Source organism: Leopardus geoffroyi, chromosome B4, assembly GCF_018350155.1.
Source record: "Leopardus geoffroyi isolate Oge1 chromosome B4, O.geoffroyi_Oge1_pat1.0, whole genome shotgun sequence".
Classification (NCBI taxonomy): Eukaryota; Metazoa; Chordata; class Mammalia; order Carnivora; family Felidae; genus Leopardus; species Leopardus geoffroyi.
Window position 1 is genome coordinate 92,536,632 of NC_059341.1, and position 20,016 is coordinate 92,556,647.

The window sequence follows — 20,016 nt, forward strand, 5'->3', positions numbered from 1 at the left end:
TTTAAGTACTATTTCAGTACCATTTAGTTATTTACATTGGAAAAGGAATGCATGTTCTGTTTAATTGAATAACATGGTTAGTAGAGGATTACTATATACACGAGAGATCATTTTGATTCTAATTTTCACAATGGCCCGTGTGCTACTCTTGACTAAAACAAAGGCCAACACATTTTATAATACAGATGGCATTCGTATTGCTTCTTTGTGATAATTTGCTAGCACCCCATGACACATTACGTTAACTCTGAGCTTTGTATGTTTAAGAAATTAAGGTAAATATGAATTGACTTTATGACATACTCCAGAACTAGTCTTAAAAATATAAGCATAAAAAAGGGGTGCATGGGTGGCTCAGTCGGTTAAGCGTCCGACTTCGGCTCAGGTCATGATCTCAGGGTTCGTGAGTTCGAGCCCCCACATCGGGCTCTGTGCTGGCTGCTTGGAGCCTGGAGCCCACTTCAGATTCTGTGACTCTCTCTCTCTCTCTCTCTCTCTCTGCCCCTCCCCCACTCACGTTCTGTCTCTCAAAAATGAATAAATGTTAAAAAATATACATGTATGCATAAAATACTCTTAAAAATCCCTCAAGTTCATTTGTTTCCTTTGGTATCTTTTTCCTCTTTTGCATATCGTAACTACTATAGCTTATTAGGTAACAATGTCTACTGTTTTTCCAGACAACACTTCATTGTCTTATGGAGACAGGTGAGGGCAAAATGACATGGTCAAGAGGCCGCTTTAGAAAAGTGGAGACAGTAACCAGACAAAATTCTTAGCAGGCTTCTCTCAGAGATGCCGTCACCTCACCTTTCTCCTTTTTACATTTAAAATAAAATACTCTACTCCAAGAAGACATGGAGTCGAATCAAGATTGAGAATGAAACATGAGCTAGTGGCGTGGATGAGCATTTGAGGGCGGTTCCAATGAAATGGAGGAAAAGCTCACCCTTGGACAAAAAGATAGCATTAAGCCAGCATCTTTTTTGTTGTTGGTTGTACAGAAATTTTGGCATATCAAAGTTATTCTTTTAAAGAATGAGGCAACGGTCCTCCTTGACAAATGATCACTATAGCCATCATGGCTGACCATTTTGACCTAGTCGCTACTCCCAATCCCTGTGAATTTGTACACACGCCCTAACGACTTCTACAACATCCCACGCCGCTTTGTTTTTGGGAATATGAGCCATATTTGGAATATGCATTTGCCACTGTTAGCCAGAGATAGAAGCAAAACATTTTTGACTCTAGGGTAATAAATGCTACAAATTGCTTGGAAATAACAAGATGGGGCTTAAAAAATCAGGCTAAATATTCCCAGCACTTTCTGAAAAATACCAATATTAGCCATCAAAGGCCTATAGGGCAGTTAGTTCCTTTAGCATCATTTCTTGACCTGTAGGTTCTTCACAAGAGGCAGGTGTTATTTTTGCCAACTATGTATGTAAGTTTCTACACCGTGATTCAAATTTAATATTCAGTTTTGCTTACAGGTGGATATAATATGTGAAATAATAAATGGTAATACAAAAGGATAAAAGGCCCTGAAGGAAATAATTTTCTCAGACTCAACCACAATCCTCCCACATACAGTGACAAAAAATAGATATAATTTCCTTATCTTATTGAGATGTCTAATTCCATTCTCTGTGGGAGACTCATCAATGAACTTAGATAAAACAGCCAGGCTCATATAAGTGTAGGTAATTAAAACCATATTAATCCCTGAGAATGGTTTTGAAGAGATGAGTGTCAGTCTGGGGCAATTCCTAAAAACCGTGCTCTGTGGCCTCTGCAGGGCTCAGTGTTACCACCATCCGGACGACTGCTGACTTACAAGCAGTACCTGACTGGTTGTGGGAGAGAATACCCAGATTCTTACTTCTCCTGAGCTCAGCAAATATAATCCCATTCTGTTACAAATTCTCCATCTAAAAGTCCCCTAGGGCCGCCCATCTGCAGTCAGCCCCTCCCTCCTCCTGATGGCAGGGCTGCATTGGATCTCCAGACGTCCCAGTAGAGGAACTGAGATGACCCACGTGCAAGGTACTAGGTGACCACCGCACTCATTGGGGAAATCACTCTTAAGTGCTTAACTTATAAACTTTCCAAAATTACCTTTTAATGCAAGGTCCTCAGATCCTTGGTCTGGAAAGCAACACCTTCCTTTGTTATCTATAACAGGGATTACACAGATAGCTCATTTACTGAAAAAGCCTGGGCTTCTAAGATATAGTTTATTGAAAAAGCTTGGGCTTTGGAGCCTGAAAGAGCTGGGTTCAAGGGTTAGCTCATCGTTGACTGGCTGTTGAATGACTTTTCATAGTTACCTCTTCCAGGACAGCAATTTCCATCTCTCAGAGTTGTTATAAAGATTAAATGTGAGGAGCACCTGGGTGGTTCAGCTGGTGAAGCACCCGACTCTTGATTTCAGCTCCGGTCATGATCTCACGATGCATGACTTCGAGCTCTGCATTGACAGTGTGGAGCCTGCTTGGGATTCTCTCTCTGCCCCTCCCCCGCTTGTGCACGCTCTCTTTTCCCCCCTCCCTCCCTCTTTCTCTCTCTCTAAAGTGAATGAATAAACTTAACCAAAACAAAAGATTAAATGTGAACCTCAGCCCAACGCCTACCAAACACACACTTGCAACTAGGACATACCTGTTAGCACCTACATTGCCGTATTGGCTTCGTTGTTTACGATTATTTGTTTAACATGCCGCTTATCCCCTGATGGCCAGTATCCCGACTTGGCCATCTCTGCAACCCAAGCCCAGGATGAATTGCTTGACACACTGTAGGCTCTCAACATATGCTGTACATTCAAAAAAGAAGCACTTATTTTTTTTATATGAAATTTATTGTCAAATTGGTTTCCATACAACACCCAGTGCTCATCCCCAAAAATGCCCTCTTCAATACCCATCACCCACCCTCCCCTCCCTTCCACCCCCCCATCAACCCTGAGCTAAGAGGAAGCACTTAATAGTCAATGTTTCTTGGGGCGCCTGGGTGGCGCAGTCGGTTAAGCGTCCGACTTCAGCCAGGTCACGATCTCGCGGTCCGTGAGTTCTGGCCCCGCGTCAGGCTCTGGGCTGATGGCTCAGAGCCTGGAGCCTGTTTCCGATTCTGTGTCTCCCTCTCTCTCTGCCCCTCCCCCGTTCATGCTCTGTCTCTCTCTGTCCCAAAAATAAATAAACGTTGAAAAGAAAAAAAAAAAATAGTCAATGTTTCTCAAACTTTGATGTGCATATGATTCATCTGGGAATCTTGTTAAAAAACAATTCGGATTCATTACATCTAGGGTAAGCCCTAAGACACTGCATTTCTGACAAGCACCCAAGTAGACCCATGCTTCTAGGACACACTGAGAGTAATGGGTGCTAGTTTCCTTTTGTTTCCTTCCTTTTTGGCCACAATACTCCATGAAGTGAGCTGTTTGTGAGCAACTCTTTGAGGGCTGTTACCCTTAGCCCAACCACATCCCTTTCTCAAATCAAACACAGGGCAGGGGCACCCAGGATGATATTAGTATGGGGATTATTTGCTGATGTATCTCTACCCTATTGGCACAAGCTTTTAAGTGAACTCTAATGTTAATAATCAGAAAGATTAAAAGCTCCTTAAGGAACAATGAATAGTTTTATTTTATTTGTATCACGAAATACTACATAATAATGTGCCAGTACAAGACACAAATTTACAAATCGCAGACACTTGTGTTTCAAAAACGTGTCATACTGTCTACTGTAATGTTAACAGAATGCGTGTTTATAAATATAGATATGGTAGAAATGCACACAGCCATATTTACAAAAAAAAAAAAAAAAGCTGTCATCTAGTTACTTCACAGTGCCATCTGCTGGACAGCTGCTAAACAGCAGAAAAATGAAGGAAACCCGTTGGGAATAATAACATGAAATTTTTTTGCAGTTTTTCAAAAAGATTTATGCAAACTAAGGCAACTTCCTATAGTTCGGCACTGGCTTATTTGAAGAGAATATTGTATAGTGTCTATGCCCTTTCTGCTTAGAAAAGTAGAACAGTTTTATAGAGATAAGCATATTGATGCAGGACTAAAAGCTCAACACAGAAATTCCATACCAGCCACGGAGGAAAAAAAAAAAAAAAGAAAAGAAACTGCTTCTTTCTCCCAAGAAAAAACCTGGTATCTTGGACACTAATGGAGTTCACATGACTCTTAATCCATAAAATATTAGTGCACAATACTTTGCAGCATCTCTTGCAAACAAACAAACAAAAAAATAGATATAGCTAAGTAGAAAATACAAATTCCTAATCTCATTCACTTCTGAACACGGGTTCCTCTTGAACCCTAAAATTAGTCATAATTCTTTAGTGCAAATGGCAAGAACAGAGTAAGTGAGAAAAACGTACGGCTTATGTAAGACCTTCCTAGCACTCTTCCTTCAAGGAAAATGCAACTTGCTCTATCACAGAGGTGGTATAATTCTGACAATAATTTAACAGCTTCCTACCTGAATATGCACTCAGTCCAGTTGCAAGAGCTGATCACTTACGTCTTGGGCAGTCATAGATTTTAAAGAATTAAGCAGATGTGCACGTTTAACTAGACATTTTAATGAAGAATGATTAGTGCTATGAAATATCTACTTTGGGATGTTAAAAAATATATATGTAACCAGGCCCTTTTAAGCAATTTTCTATGGCGGATCTCAAAGGATAGTGCTATCGTGCCGGCTTTCACTCAATGACCCTTAGAATGGCTCTACGGAGGTTTTCTAAGGTTCAGGAGTGAAAAGTATGAATAAAATATGGATCAATAAAATACCTTACACGTACTTTAGAGAACATTAAGTGAATTGCCTGAGGTCACTAAGTCCTAATGGTGAGGGAAAAAACAACCTGGGACTCCCGGAACCCGCTTAAAAATCCTAGAGCACAGCCTTCCATGGCATACTTCTTGGGGGACAATCCCATAATTAATTTAAATGGCTTTCTGGGGCATATTAATTATGTATGCTATCTGTACACCAGGCCACTCTGAAAGCAGAAAATGTCTTCCCTGCTAGTCATAAATGGATTGCTTTCCTCTTAGTGATACCGAGGTGCACTGCAAGGCTCTTAGAAGGAAAAAGCTGCCATGCCAAAAGGGCCAGGAACACAGGTGGGGCACAGATTTCTCATCCGCCTGTCTTATCTCATCTTGGACGATCCCCTCAGTGGCCCAAGAGAGCTGACCTTTCTTTCCAGCTGTGAAGCCTCACGGAACCCCTACCACAGGCCCTCATCACCCTCCATGGGAGGGGGAGTCCCAGCTGTAAATCTGCATGGGCTAGAAGCAGTGCCTGAGGGGCCCGGCCCTGCTGGAAAGGGCCCTACGCACCATCTCCACAAATGATAAGGGTAGCATTTCTCCCCTCTTCTGGGTCCACAAGAACTTCAAATATGCTGCAGTTTCGGGGGGAGCTAAACCGGAGTTTTGTGAGGAACCACTTACACGGTAAGATGATGGAAATTAAAATAGGAGGTACTGGGGCGCCTGGGTGGCGCAGTCGGTTAAGCGTCCGACTTCAGCCAGGTCACGATCTCGCGGTCCGTGAGTTCGAGCCCCGCGTCGGGCTCTGGGCTGATGGCTCAGAGCCTGGAGCCTGTTTCCGATTCTGTGTCTCCCTCTCTCTCTGCCCCTCCCCCGTTCATGCTCTGTCTCTCTCTGTCCCAAAAATAAATAAACGTTGGAAAAAAAAAAATTAAAAAAAAAATAAAATAAATAAAATAGGAGGTACTAAGATTGAAATACCAAAACAAAACAAACACCTCTAGAGTTGGTTAGGAAGAGGATCCTTGACGGCAAGACGGCACCTGGTGGGCTCAGGAAAAGAAGAATGTTCTTTGATTACACGTGCTGCAGTCTAGAACCAAAATATGACTCTAACCACTTGAATTGAAACCAGAGCCGACTGAAATTCTATTTCTCTTCTCCCCTTTTCTAGCCAAATTAAATTACTGACTGTTCCCTAAAGCACACCTGCAATTGCAAGCCCGACTGCAATTGTTCCTGGCATCTGTCCAAATGGCAAATATTTACCAAGGCCAACTATGTGTCACCTAGGTGGTAAGCATATGGTGATGCACACTGTAGTAGTCCCTCCTCATGTGCAAGGACATCATTCCAAGACCCCCCAGTGGATGCCCAAAATTGCAGATAGTACCAAACCCTGTATATATCGGGGCTTTTCTTCCCCCAGACATACAAACCGAGGCAGACTAATTCATAAATGAGACACAGTAAGAGATTAAAATAACTAGTATCAAAATAAAACAATTATAACAATACTGCGATAAAGATTATGGGAATGTGGGTTCTCTCAAAATATCTTACTGCAACGTATGCTCCCCTCCCTCTAAGGATGCGAGGAGAACGATGTAGCGTTAGGCTACTGCTGACCTTCCCACAACATGTCAGAAGAAGGATCATCTGCTTCCCGACTGTGGTTGACTCGGTAACTGAAACCACAGGAAAGTGAAACCGCAAATAGGGGGGGAAGTGCTGTACAAGGATAAATGAGTCCCTGTTCTTGTGCTGATGACTTCTAGTAGGGCGAGACAGACAGTAAGTAAACAAACCAATAACTCTATAGGAGGGATTAAGCACTTACAGGAAGAGAGATAAGCCAGGTTAGGAGCCAGAGTGACAAGGCAGGTTTGTTTAAGTCATCAGGGAAAGCATTTCTGATAAGGTGACATCTGAACAGAGGTCCGGAGGAAGCGAGGACAGACAGGTATATTGATATGGAGGAAGTGCATTCCGACAGAGGGAAAAGCAAGGGTGAGAGGCTTTTGCTTGGCACATTCAGGGAACAATGAGAAACCCCACTGACACCCCAGTGGGAAGACCATATCACATGGTGCTCCTCAAACACTCTGTGATAGAGAACCACTTCTCTGTTCTTCACAATCCACTGCAGATCAATTATTAAAAAAAAATAAAAATAAATGTCACAGTAATATCTACTGCTCTGAAAGCTTCTAGATTGATCTCCTCAGAGACCCCTGGCCCTTCTCAGACCAGCGGCGACCCAGGGGCCACACTGAACAGCACTGAGATGGGGTCAGGGAGGCCAGGGCCAGCCTTGTGAATTTCATTCTGAGGGCACTGCACCACCAGGAGAAGAGAGACCTTTGATCCTTTGGACTGAAATGCTCTTCCCTCACCACCGTGGGCAAGATCTCGCTCAGTTACATGAACTATATTCAATATTTACAGAGAATTCTTCAGCCAGCAGCCCTCCAAGCACTCCACATTCTTGCATCCTGACCTGATCTCAGGGCTCCTCCTCCACTCCCACTGAAAGCAACCGCTGTCAGTGAAAATCTTTCTCTTTTTGTGGTATAGTCTTCATGGCATCCATCTACACTATATTATGGTTTTTTGAGGACATGTCACATCTCTCCAGTCTGTAAACTCCTAGATATCGGAAACTATTTCATAAATCTTTTACTTATTATGCTAACCTGACACTCAATACATGCTCTTGAATTGAGTTCTAAACTAGATCTATAAAGATCGGTCATCAATAATATGATATGAGTATATAAAACAGTTATTTAAAGGCCTGTTTATAGCATTTGGGGAAAGTGCTGACATTTTTCAAGCTCCCTGTTACTCTACAGATCAAATCCAGAAAATTATTACTAGATAAAACTTTTGTAGTTGTAATCTTTTGTCTATAGCATATTTCTTGAAAAACATGGCCCATTGGCTGGAACTTGTTACAATTTTAGTGCTATATAGATCTCTTTTCTAATGAAATATGTTCTAATGCAAGTTTGACCTGTAAAGCTGAAGAATTCCAAGCCTCCCTGAAAAAATCAGTGACCAAGAAACAGCACTGTTTGTATATGTCCCAGACCTACAGTTAATTTTCAAATCGGAAGTAATGATCTGCTATGTTAAATGAGTAAGAGAATAATTAAACATCTGGATTAGGGAACTGTAAGATAAAAACCCAGGAGCAAGTTGAAAATTTAGCTTTCAATGTTTTAGCCCAGAGAAGCATGGAAAGAAGATTATTGCTCTAAAATCCAACATGAAAAAGTTCATGGTGATTCTAACTTTAGTTTTACTAGCAGAAACACATTTTTGGCTGCACAATCTTCAGTGTTTGTGTCTTTGGACTGAATCATGATTTGGGATGAAATTCTCGGCTAAAAACAAAACAAAACAGAACACTGTTTTCTAATCACAGAATGACATTATTCTTCTCAAAATGAGAATGTTCTCCTCTACAAAAGAGGAAAATCTCTTAAGAGTAGGTAGGCAGTAAGAAGGACTACCTAAATAGAGCAGGAGGGCTTTGCTATAGCTTTATTGCATGGACAGAAATAAGCTCATTTCTAGCTGCCAAGGCACCTTCTTAATTTGACACATACGGTTTAAAAGGTCTTAGTCCTTTCAGGCTGCTATAATAAAATACCATGAATTGGGTGGCCTATAAACAATAAAAATTTATTTCTCACAGGTTTGGAGACTACAAAGCCTAAGATTAAGGCACAGGCAGACTTGGTGTCTACAAAGATCCCACTTCCTGGTTGATAAATGGCATCTTTTTTCTGTGTCCTCACATGGCAGAAGGGATGAGGGATTTCTCTGGGGCCTCATTTATTAGGGTGCTGATCACACATATGAAGGCTCTACCTAATGAGTTAATTACATACCAAAGGCCCCACCTCTTAATACCATCACCTTGGGGGTTAGGATTTCAATATGCGAATTTTGGGAATTCACAAGCATTCAATCCACAGCAGTCAGTAATACAATCTATTCATTACCCATCATTCATCCATCCTGTGCATTATGATGCACATCTCTCTGTTGATCTATCATCCATCCATCTGCCCACCCATCCACTCACCCACATAGATCTCTCTCTATATATCCATGTATCAATCAATTTCTCTCTCCCTTTTGTAAACTTGAGTGAAATAAAAATATTTTTTCCTCAAAATTGCAAGATTTAAAACTAAGCACTAGGCATATCTTTATGGTTATCTTCCTTTATTCCTGGTTAATCATCCTCCTTCAGCAATTTTCCTATTTCTACCTTTGTCCCCAACCCACTTTTCTCCATTTCCTAAATTTAATCCTTTTCTTCTCTATGTAACTCTGCATCTCTTTCTGTCAATCTGCAGAAGAAAATTTACATGACTCATAAATTTTGCTCAGGGGTCTATGTAAAGCAAGAAAAGAACAAAGAACCAAGGCCTTCCTTTGCCTGGTATTCTCTCTGGACCCCCTCCTGGGCTTATGACTTTACTTGCTACTCCCAACAGACTTCTCATTCAGTGGCTTTTGTGCTGATATTTTGCCCAGAGAAAACACATGAAATAGCCTACAACTCTATGAAAAGCCTAAAAGAAATAAGAGAAAGACCCACTCTTAAATGATTTTAAAAATAGGGGCGCCTGGGTGGCTCAGTCGGTTGGGCAGCCGACTTCGGCTCAGGTCACGATCTCGTGGTCCGTGAGTTCCAGCCCCGCGTCGGGCTCTGGGCTGATGGCTCAGAGCCTGGAGGCTGCTTCCAATTCTGTGTCTCCCTCTCTCTCTGCCCCTTCCCCGTTCATGCTCTGTCTCTCTCTGTCTCAAAAATGAATAAAACGTTAAAAAAAAAATTAAAAAAAAATTAAAAAATAAAAAGCAGTGACTTCATATTATGCACTGAAAAAACCATGAGCAAAATCTGATTTTCCTAGGCAAACAGTGGTGAACTGGTTTGATCCCATGGAAGCTTGAAGTTCTCAATATTCATCACCGTTTTCACTACACATTATAAAATATAAAGCTTAAGCATTTAGAGATTATCTTTGATGGGGTGCCTGGGTGGCTTAGTGTCTGACTTCGGTTCAGGTCATGATCTCACAGTCCGTGAGTTCAAGCCCCGCATCAGGCTCCGTGCTGACAGCTTAGAGCCTGGAGCCTGCTTCAGATCTGTGTCTCCCTCTTTCTCTCCCCCCCTCCCTTCCTCATGCTCTGTCTCTCAAAAATAAGTAAATGTTAAAAAAAAATTAAAGATTATCTTTGAACAGGGCTGGAACCCACAAAGAGTAGGCAAGGAGCAAAGAGCTTTCAAATGTACATATGTTTGTTTTTTAAACTGGTTGGTGGATACACAATGTTATTTTATTTTTTATACATCCATTATAATTATCTTGTCTACCTTCAATATATAACAAAAACAAAATTATTAAAGCCCATCCTTTGAAAAGAATTATGATTTATACTGTTATCTGTTTAGAAAATGGCAGAAACAACACTTATTTTCTGTAGGTGTACACTTTTAAATAAAAAAAAATCCACCAGAAAACCACATGTGGTACTAAAGATACTTCATATGATAAAGATGCCTCACAACTTTTTGTAAAGTTGTGAAATAATGAATATAATACCACTTAATACATTGCTTCATACACAGCATGTGTTCAGTGAAGGTCCTTGAAGTCAAATACAGACTGCTAAACAGCAAACAGAAACCTTCTATAGAAAGACATGCGGAAGTTGGTATTAACCAACACTAAATTTTCAACTCCATATGAAAAGAAAAACATGATTCTTTATTTTTTTGGTTTTTTTAAAGTAAGCTATATGCCCAACTTGGAGCTTGAACTCACTACCCTGAGATCAAGAGTCACATGCTCTACTGACTATGATTCTTTATTTTAATACAATAAAGGAATAGAAAAAATAATAGGAATAGAAAAAAGGAAGCAATGATTAGTAAAAGATGGGATAACAATAAATATCACATAATCAATCTCAGCATATGTGCAACAAAAGGCAAACCGCTTAAAAATCCAACCTGTGGTTCACTTAAACAAAGGAAACTATGGTTGTCTTAGTCCATTTCAGGGGCTATAACAAGACGCCACAGACAGGGTGGCTTGTAAACAACACAAAATTATTTCTGACAGCTTTAGAGCCTAAAAGTCCAGAAATGCTCTGGGTCTGGTGAGAGCCCTCCTCCAGGTTGCAAACTGCAGACTTCTCCATGTGTGATCACACAGTGGAAGGGGGCAAGGGAGCTCTTTAAGACAACTTTCATAAGGGCACTAATCCCATCCACAAAGGCTCCACCCTTCATGACTTAAGCACCTCCTAAAGGCCCTGCCCCCCAATACCACCACCTTCGAAGTTAGGATTCCAGCATGGGAACTTTGGGGGACACCAATATTCAGACAATAGCAGTGGTACGATATGGAATTACTTAGAATTTCGCATTAAATACACCTCGTTAGAAGATGGGGGGAGGGATGTTGGTTATGTTGTTGATGAGAATGATCAGGAAGTGATGTGGGGGGAACATCTGTGCTGGTAAACAGTGAAAACAACAGAAGCCACCACTGACATAGAGGACAAGGAAGGAGAGTTCCCTTTAGAAATATTATGGAAGTGAGGAAGATGAACGGTGGGGAGAGAGCTCACTGTGGCATCTTTGGGAAGCATTTTATGTGTCCCCTCAATAATCTTCTCCAACCGATGAAATGTAAATGTTATTAATCCTGTCCGTACAGATGAGGAAATTCTAGTTTTGTGAAGTAGAAAAGTTACATCAAAAGACACAAAGTTATAGCAAGGACGTAAATCCAGATATATTTGACCCAAAGCTTATAATGTTTCTACTATGCCATCCCAAGAATAGAAAAGTCTACAAAACATCATTGGGGTGAAGGAAGAGAGGGCCATCATCTATCTTAAAAAATGGTAGAACTAAAGAGTACAGAAGTTAAACAAAATTTTTGAGTCCTTATTGCAGTAGTTATTAGGAAGATCTGAAAGCTAAAATCATCTTTTGAAGCAGAGAGGTCAAACTAATGTTAAGAATACACGATGTTCTGAGTCTAATTGACACACCAGACATAAATAAATCACCAGGAGTGGTTGTAATACACTTTAGAGGTTTCAAGGAACTTCAGGATGAAACAGTGCAACACTGGGCCAAAATGTACAACTTGTCACTAATAAAATTATCCTTATGCGAGGAGTCTGGAAGCCTGCCAGCATAATTCTACTACATAATACGGGTTCCGGAGGTCTAGATCAGAAACTTGAACTTTCATGCATGACTGGCAGGTGGACTCTCTAAGTCTGATGCTTCAGACACCCCACAGAAAGCACATCCCTCACATACCTCTTTCTACAGTTATTTATGTACATATCTTACCCCCCTAACAAGGCTTCTAGCTTTTAGCAAGGGCTATTTCTGATTCATTTTCTATGCCCTGATAGCCTGGCATACTAACCTGTACTTAATAGACATTCAATATTTGGTTGAATCCACCCCTGCCCACATCAGGAAGCTGGGTGGACAAGTAACTGTGGTTTCTGTTGGGGAAAATACTATGCCACTGATTTACTAGAATTCTTTAAGAAACTGACATCAGTTTGTAGCTAAGAACTTGTGGATATACTTTTCCAACTGAATTGCATGGCAATTGGGAGACTGCTGTGTCAAGGGAAGAAAACCGGTTCAAAACTATAAACAAGAAGGATAAGTATATAATTTCTCTAAATGAAAAGGCCCTAGCCACAAAGAGTCTGTTGCAGCTGACCTTAATTAACATGTTAAAAAATATAAATCATCTGGCTGATGAAGCTATAAAATGTTCCAGATTGCAGATAAGAAGTCAAGTTAATGAACATAAATGGCAAAGAAATCGGCAAAGAGTTGAGTGGAATGAAAAGTGACAGATGTGCTCCATTGAAGACAAGTACAAACTAATGATTAAAATACAAAAGTATCATATAAGATGACAGACTCTGAGCCATTAGTAACAATTGAGGAAAGTAATAAAGCCCCTAAACTCAGGCATTTTCTAAACACACAGACCCCAAATTTCCAAGTATTATCAGGCAGGATTTGGAAAACCAAAAGGTATTGTTTTCCTTTTGCACCACAGCCAGATTCTGTAGCTGTGCCTAAGGACAGATATACAGAATAGAAAAGGATCCAGGGAGACACACCTAGAGCAGGGTTCTCAACGGCAACACTGTAGGTGGATAATTCTTCGTTGTGGGGTGCTGTCCAGGGCACTGCAGACTGTTCAGCATCATCCCTGCCCTCTACCCACTAGATGCCGGCAGCACACTCCCAGTTATGACAACCAAAAATATATCCAGACATTACCAAATGTCTCCTGGGGGCCAACCTGTCTGGTTTAAGAACCACTACTCTAAAGTGATCAAGAAACTCCCTGGCGACAGATAAAATCTGATAAGCATATGACAGAAATAAACATTCCGCAAGGGAGTTGGTGCAAATAGGTATATGTTTACCAAATTCCAGGACTCTGGATGTGGTTGAGGGAGGCACTTTTTTTTTTTTAATGTTTATTTTTTGGAGAGAGCAAGTGAGGGAGGGGCACAGAGAGAGGGAGACAGAGAATCCTAAGCAGGCTCCAGGAGGTCAGAACTCACAAACCGTGAGATCATGACCTGAATTGAAATCAAGAGTCAGATGCTCAACTGACTGAGCCACCCAGGCTCCTCAAAGGGAGGCACTTCTAAGGTGCCTTTTAAATCATAGAAGGATTAATAAACAGGATGCAGGCTTGGGAATTTCACCTTAGGAAGTGGACCCGGTTGAAAAAATTAGGTTGAAGGAATGTTTGGCAAAGCCATGTGCAGACAGACCCTACCTCTTTTTTTATGTTCATCTTTTACAGGGCAATGTTGTTCCTCCACAAAACATTTCTTGGTGCAATAAAAAGCACATCTGTGTAGTCTAATACAAAGGTTTACAAATACCAGGCTGAAATTAGCTATATTCTGCAGTTCTGATTTTGAAGTATTTTTTTTTCCAATTATTTCTGGGTTTCACCAAATGCACCTCGTCTAACTGCAGAAGTTATTTCTCATGTAAGGTCAGCCAAATTTGGGCATGGATAAGCACTTGAGGGGTGCCTGGGTGGCTCAGTCAGTCCAGTGCCTGACTCTTGATTTTGACGCGGGTCATGATCTCACGGGCGAGACGGAGCCCCACGCAGGGCTCTATGCTGACAGCTGACAGCATGGAACCCGCATGGCATTCTCTGTCTCCCTTTCTCTCTGCCCCCACTTGAATGCATGCGCACGCTCTCTTTCTCTCAAAATAAATAAATAGACATTTAAAAATAAAAAAAGAAGAGCATTTGAGTTCATGCTTCTTGATAGGATTCCTGGCAAGCGCTATCAGACTGGAAAGATTGCTACATGACCAACAGGATGTAAACTGGTCATAAATACTAGAATTTAAAGTCATGGACTTTGTATGCCGCCATTTCATAAACAGCCATGCCATTTCCAAAGACTATACACCAATCAGGTCTCCTTGTCACTGTGGTTTTCTGGCCTTGTCTTGCTGTGTGAAACAGTAATCTCCACTTATCTGGGATTTTGTTTTCCATGGTTTCAGTTACCCGTGGTCAACTGCGGTGTGGAATCAGATGATTCTCCTTCTTCTGTATCATCAGAAGGTCAATCAACGGTAGCCTAACACTAAGTCACAATGCCTGAGTCATTTACCTCACCTCGTCTCATCTCATCACATAGGCATTATATCACCTCACATCATCGCAAGAAGAAGGGTGAGTACGGTACAATAAATATTTTGAGAGAGACCACAATCACATAACTTTAATTACAGTATATTGTTATAATTGTTCTATTTGATCATTAGTTATTGTTGTTAATCTCTCACTGTACTTAATTTATAAATGAAACTTTACCATAGGTATGGTATGTATAAGAAAAAACATAGCATATTAGGGTTCAGTACTATCCGTGGTTTCAGGCATCCACTGAGGGTCTTGGAATGTATCCCCCACAGATAAGGAAGAACTACATTGCATTTCATATATTGCATTTCACTATATTTCATTTCACTGAGAACCTTCACTGTATAGATTACACAGTAGTTGAGAATGTGGAATTTGCATTCAAAGCCTAGATTTTTACCATCGATGGTCTATGTGATCTTGACCATAACATAACCTTGACACTCATTTTCTCATGTGTAAAAATGACCAACCTCTCCGCACTGAGGTGAGCATTAAAGAGGCAAAAAGCTTGGAAAGCTACCACTGGAATTGTTGTAAGTAGAGGAAGAAGGATTTCCTGGGAATCAGGGTCCAGAGTGCAGACTCCTAAAAAATTAGACAGTGTTGCAGTTTCTCACCCATTTCTCCTTTTTTTTTTTTTTTTTTCAGACAGAATCATCTTAGGAAAACCTGTGATAATTGTTTCAGAACACTTTTCACTTTTCCCCCTAGTTAATATATAAGTGCTATATATTCCTGGAATTCACTCAAACAGGAGCAATCACAACCACCTAGACACCAAGTGAAATCCCCATCTGTCAGTACTTAGGAAAGCAGATCTAGGGGCAGGATACCTGAGTCCCCATGCCAGCACTGCATTTATTAGCTATGTGGCCGCTTTGTGCCAGTCTCCTCAACCGTAAAATCAGAGAGTAATATTATCTACCTCATAGGGTTGTTGTAAAGATTTCAAATAACTAATACGTGTAAAGTGCTTTAAAAAGTGGCACATACTATCAGGAAGTATCAGTATCATCAGCAGCATCATTATCATTATTTGTCTTCAGGATCGAATTCTGCCAAGAGACAGGAACTGGTGGGCAGGGGACCCCCATCCCCAGCCTACAGTGTAAAGATTGCAGAGTTAAGCTTATTTATTTCATCTCCTCTGATCATAAACCCCTTATCTCCATATTATGCCCGTAGGGGTTTTGCTGAGAGACTTGAAATTTAAATAAGATTGAGCAATGTTGTGCTGGGGCAGGGGATTTTTCTTGAACTATTTACACTGGTACGAAATTTAACACCTAGCCTGCTGGTACACTTGAATACTCCATCCGCTGTCTAGTTTTGCCTTCTGGCACCACCAGAATGATGCAATGTTCTGAGCTGTGGTCAGCAGGACTTCTGTTTATCTTCTTTTAATGCATCCCAGCTGTGCATAACTGTCATGTTTTCAAGCTACCCAGCACCTTCCAAATACTCTCAGGATGTTTCAGAAATTGGCAGGCACATGGACCTGGCTTCATCAGAGCAGAATCCAGAAAACTCAAATTCCCAGACTTCCTTGCAGCTAAGATACAAGCGCTGGGACTACATTTTGCCAACGAGTCACGTGCTCCTGACTCTTTGGTTTAAAAACAAGCAACTTAAGGAAACAAGCTTTGGGAGGAGTCCATTTTGTTTGTTTTGATGGGAGCAGAGGCATCCAGTAATCAGGAGCAGCTCGCCTAGGGATTTCCTCTGGTGCTCAGTGGGCAACAGAAGTTACAGTTTGCTCATCAGGCTGGTTCTGATGCATGCTTTAGATGGTTCCCGTAAGTTCAGACTCAACTATGGTTGTATGTTTGGATTCCAGCTCTCCTCACAATTCTGTGAGCTACGTAATATTTTTATCATAAAATCCTTTTCCGGTTGATCAACCGAAGTTGGTTTGTGTTGCTTTCAGCTATATCTATGAGTAAAGTAAATAACAGGAGATACATATATGTGTGTGTGTATATATATATATATATATATATATATATATATGTGTGTGTGTGTGTGTGTGTGTATATATATATGTGTGTATATATATATAAAATTTAAAAATATATATTTTTATATATTTAAAATATAAATGTCGTTTATATTTGTTATTTAAATGTTACTTAAGGGGGCGCCTGGGTGGCGCAGTCGGTTAAGCGTCCGACTTCAGCCAGGTCACGATCTCGCGGTCCGTGAGTTCGAGCCCCGCGTCGGGCTCTGGGCTGATGGCTCAGAGCCTGGAGCCTGTTTCCGATTCTGTGTCTCCCTCTCTCTCTGCCCCTCCCCTGTTCATGCTCTGTCTCTCTCTGTCCCAAAAATAAATAAACGTTGAAAAAAAAAAATTAAAAAAAAAAAAATAAATAAAAAAAAATAAATAAATGTTACTTAAGAATAATGTTATAAATATAAACATAATAAATGTTATTTAAAAATGGCAGTTGATACAATTATGTCGACCCTAAATGTACAAATTTCTTCTCCATATTTTTCAATAAATATTGCTTCTACAGAGACAGAAAGACTTTGTTTAGGCCTTTGCAATGGACAATAATGCTTTGCCATTGTAATGTCAAGTTTACCTTATCAATGATTTTTCTAATTATACTACAAAATAAACTACCTCAAAATTTCGTGTCTTAAAACAACAACAGTTTTGCTATGCTCACAGATACAGTGGGTCAAGAATTTGGAAAGGGCTCAGAGGAGATGTCTCCTTTCTCTTCCAAGATCTGGAGCCTCTGCTAGGAAGAACTGAAGAGTGACTCATGACTGGGAGTTGGAATCCTCTGGAGACCCCCTTTTCCTTGATCATCTCTTTTGCTTAGCCTGACCTACGCAAGGACTAGGACTGCTGACTGGAGGTCTTTGCTCCCTCACAAAATACTGCCTCAGGGTAATCAGACTTGTCACTTGTCAGTGGAATTATAAACAAAGGGGATGATGGTACATTGTCTTTCATGGTCCATCTTGGAAGATGCATACCCTATTGTTAATTCCAGCATACTCCATTGGCCAAAGCAGTCACGAGCCTGCCCAGAATCAAGGGGAGGAGAATTAGACTCCACCTCCTAATGGGGAAGTGGCAAAACCACACCATAGAAGAGCATGTGGGATAAGAGGTGTTGTTGCATCCGTTTTTGGAAAATAAAATCTGCCACGGTGATGTTAGGAAAATGGATTTAGAATCTAAGTGTTGATTAAAGGATGTCTAGGAGTCACAATCAGACATTTAAACTGCTGGGGTACTCTGAGGTTTGATGTCATTTTAATACTCTTTATCTGGTATCGATCCCAAAAGGGTAAGTTGACTTTCTCAATTTTGCTTTCTATTTTTCACGCATCAGTACATAATTTGAGTATGGAATACTTGTCTGGAAGAATCTGGTGACTACCTATATTCTGAATACTAAAATATCTAAGTAGTCCAAATTCATATATAGTTTGTGTTTTCTTCCAGCTTATCATAAGTCCCTGGTGCTATGGTTCCTGTGCAAAACAGTTAAAGATCCCTTGAAAAATCATGTTTTGCTTTCACAGAAATGTCATGAATATAAAGTCCTTTTGATGATAAAAGGAATTTTATGATGCTCATGTATTTCCTTTAGTTTTATAGATGGAAGATGGTGTTGATAATGGCACGATAATTTATATCAGACTCACTGAGCAGATCATTGCAACTGAGTTTTTCACTGAAAAATTCAATTACATTTCTCTACATTTTAACACCACTGCCAAAGGATGCACTGAAATCTTTCCTAACTCCCTTCTAGACAAAAAAAAAAAAAAAAAAAAAAAATGTTCTGCCACAAAGAGTCTCTTAAGATTCTTGAAGGACATTTCTCCTTGTCAGTATGTATTCTGGGGGAGAACTATGCTGTTTCAAGATACAGGCTCATCAGTTATTCTCTCGGTAAATGTAAAAGCTTTGACTGTCTGATTGCAAAGACAACACCTGAGAGCTATTACTCTTAATGTATCAAATCTTTCCAGAAGAAAATATATCCACCATTTTTAAAATGTCATGTGTATCTGTTCCTCAAGTCTAAGGCTTAAGTCTTACCCATTGATGCCCAGTTCAGTACATTTATGTAGTGTTTGTTCAACAACTGCCTATAGGCAAGAATTTTATGATTGCACATTACTTCCATGTACATATAGTTCATACTACAATACTGACTTTTTAAATATTTGGCTAGGATCTTCAATTTTTAACTTCTGATGGCTGACATTCCATGAGATAATCATCATATTCATATTTTAAGGTATTACACTTCATGCATACATACCTTGTCTCTATGCTACAAAGTCAAATCCATGAAGACAGGAACCATGTCTATACTATATATTTCCTGCACCTAACATAGTGCCTCATACAGAGTAGCATTCAATAAACATTTGTAAAATGATACAATGATTGATTGAATAAATGAAAGAATGATAGGATAGGTTTGGATCTTAGGTCTCCTTGTCTTGTTCATTCATTATCTCATGAATCAATCTCATCCTAAAAATAAAGATGGTAATATCCACATTGTTACAAAATGAGACCTCAGCTTCTTTAGAAAATAACTGGCTCAAATCCTAAATTGCCATCACCAGAAAGGATTTAATTTCTACCAGCAAACTATGTAAATTGAGCTAGATTTCCAGGAATGGTTCTTGATTGGTCTGATCAATCAGAAGTGTTGCACTGATGTGTTAAAAGAACAGGAAGTGACCAGAATGTAGTCATCTAACTGCAAAATTCCATTTTTATACAAGTTCTCTATGATTGCAAGGGCTCACCCATTTCACAGGCTGCATTATAAACATTAACACATTCACCATAAAAATAAAACCCTGGCATTGTTGTTAGTCAGTAATTAAATTCTAGGCACATCCAGAATTTTGCTGGCATGTACATTTTAATAATGAGGTTGTCTTAAAGGCTCTTGAAAGGTAGTAGAAGACTTCATTGCTTAACCGAAGTCTGCCAATTATCCCTTAACTTTGCAGTTTTACTAGGATCAATCATCCATCATATTGTGGTATTTTAACCGGTTACAAATTAAACAGAAAAAGTAATAAGAAAAGAAAACTAATTTTCCTAGACTACCCTAATGCTGCCAAGCATAAAAATGCACTTAACTGAGAAAACTGCTGAGAGATTAATACAGAATTTGTGTGCTACTAAAGAAATCATTACAGCAGCTAAGTTCTGGGAATATGGCCGCTGCTAAAGTGAAGGGAAAGATCTTTTTTCAAAAATAGTAGTGCAGTAAGATTAGATATTTATTCTCTACTAATGCAAAAAAGGATTTTATTAGTGTAACTTCATTTAAAGTCACAGATACAAATCTCAGTGAAGAAAAGATTTCAATGGCTACGCAATTTAAATTATATTATTAGCTCAAAGGAAAAGGATGACATTTAATTTAAAACAAAGAAATCTAC

At 39.9% G+C, this 20,016-nt stretch overlaps 1 protein-coding gene and 1 long non-coding RNA gene across 3 annotated transcripts in view; one reads left to right on the forward strand and one right to left on the reverse strand.

Moving 5' to 3' along the window:
- GRIP1 (glutamate receptor interacting protein 1) overlaps window positions 1-20,016 on the reverse strand; it is a 691,488-nt gene that overhangs the window by 462,873 nt on the left and 208,599 nt on the right. The window lies entirely within an intron of this gene.
- On the forward strand, window positions 14,720-18,971 carry LOC123592199. Its single transcript, XR_006709629.1, has 2 exons — window positions 14,720-16,373; window positions 17,311-18,971. It is a non-coding gene; the product is annotated as an uncharacterized LOC123592199 (long non-coding RNA).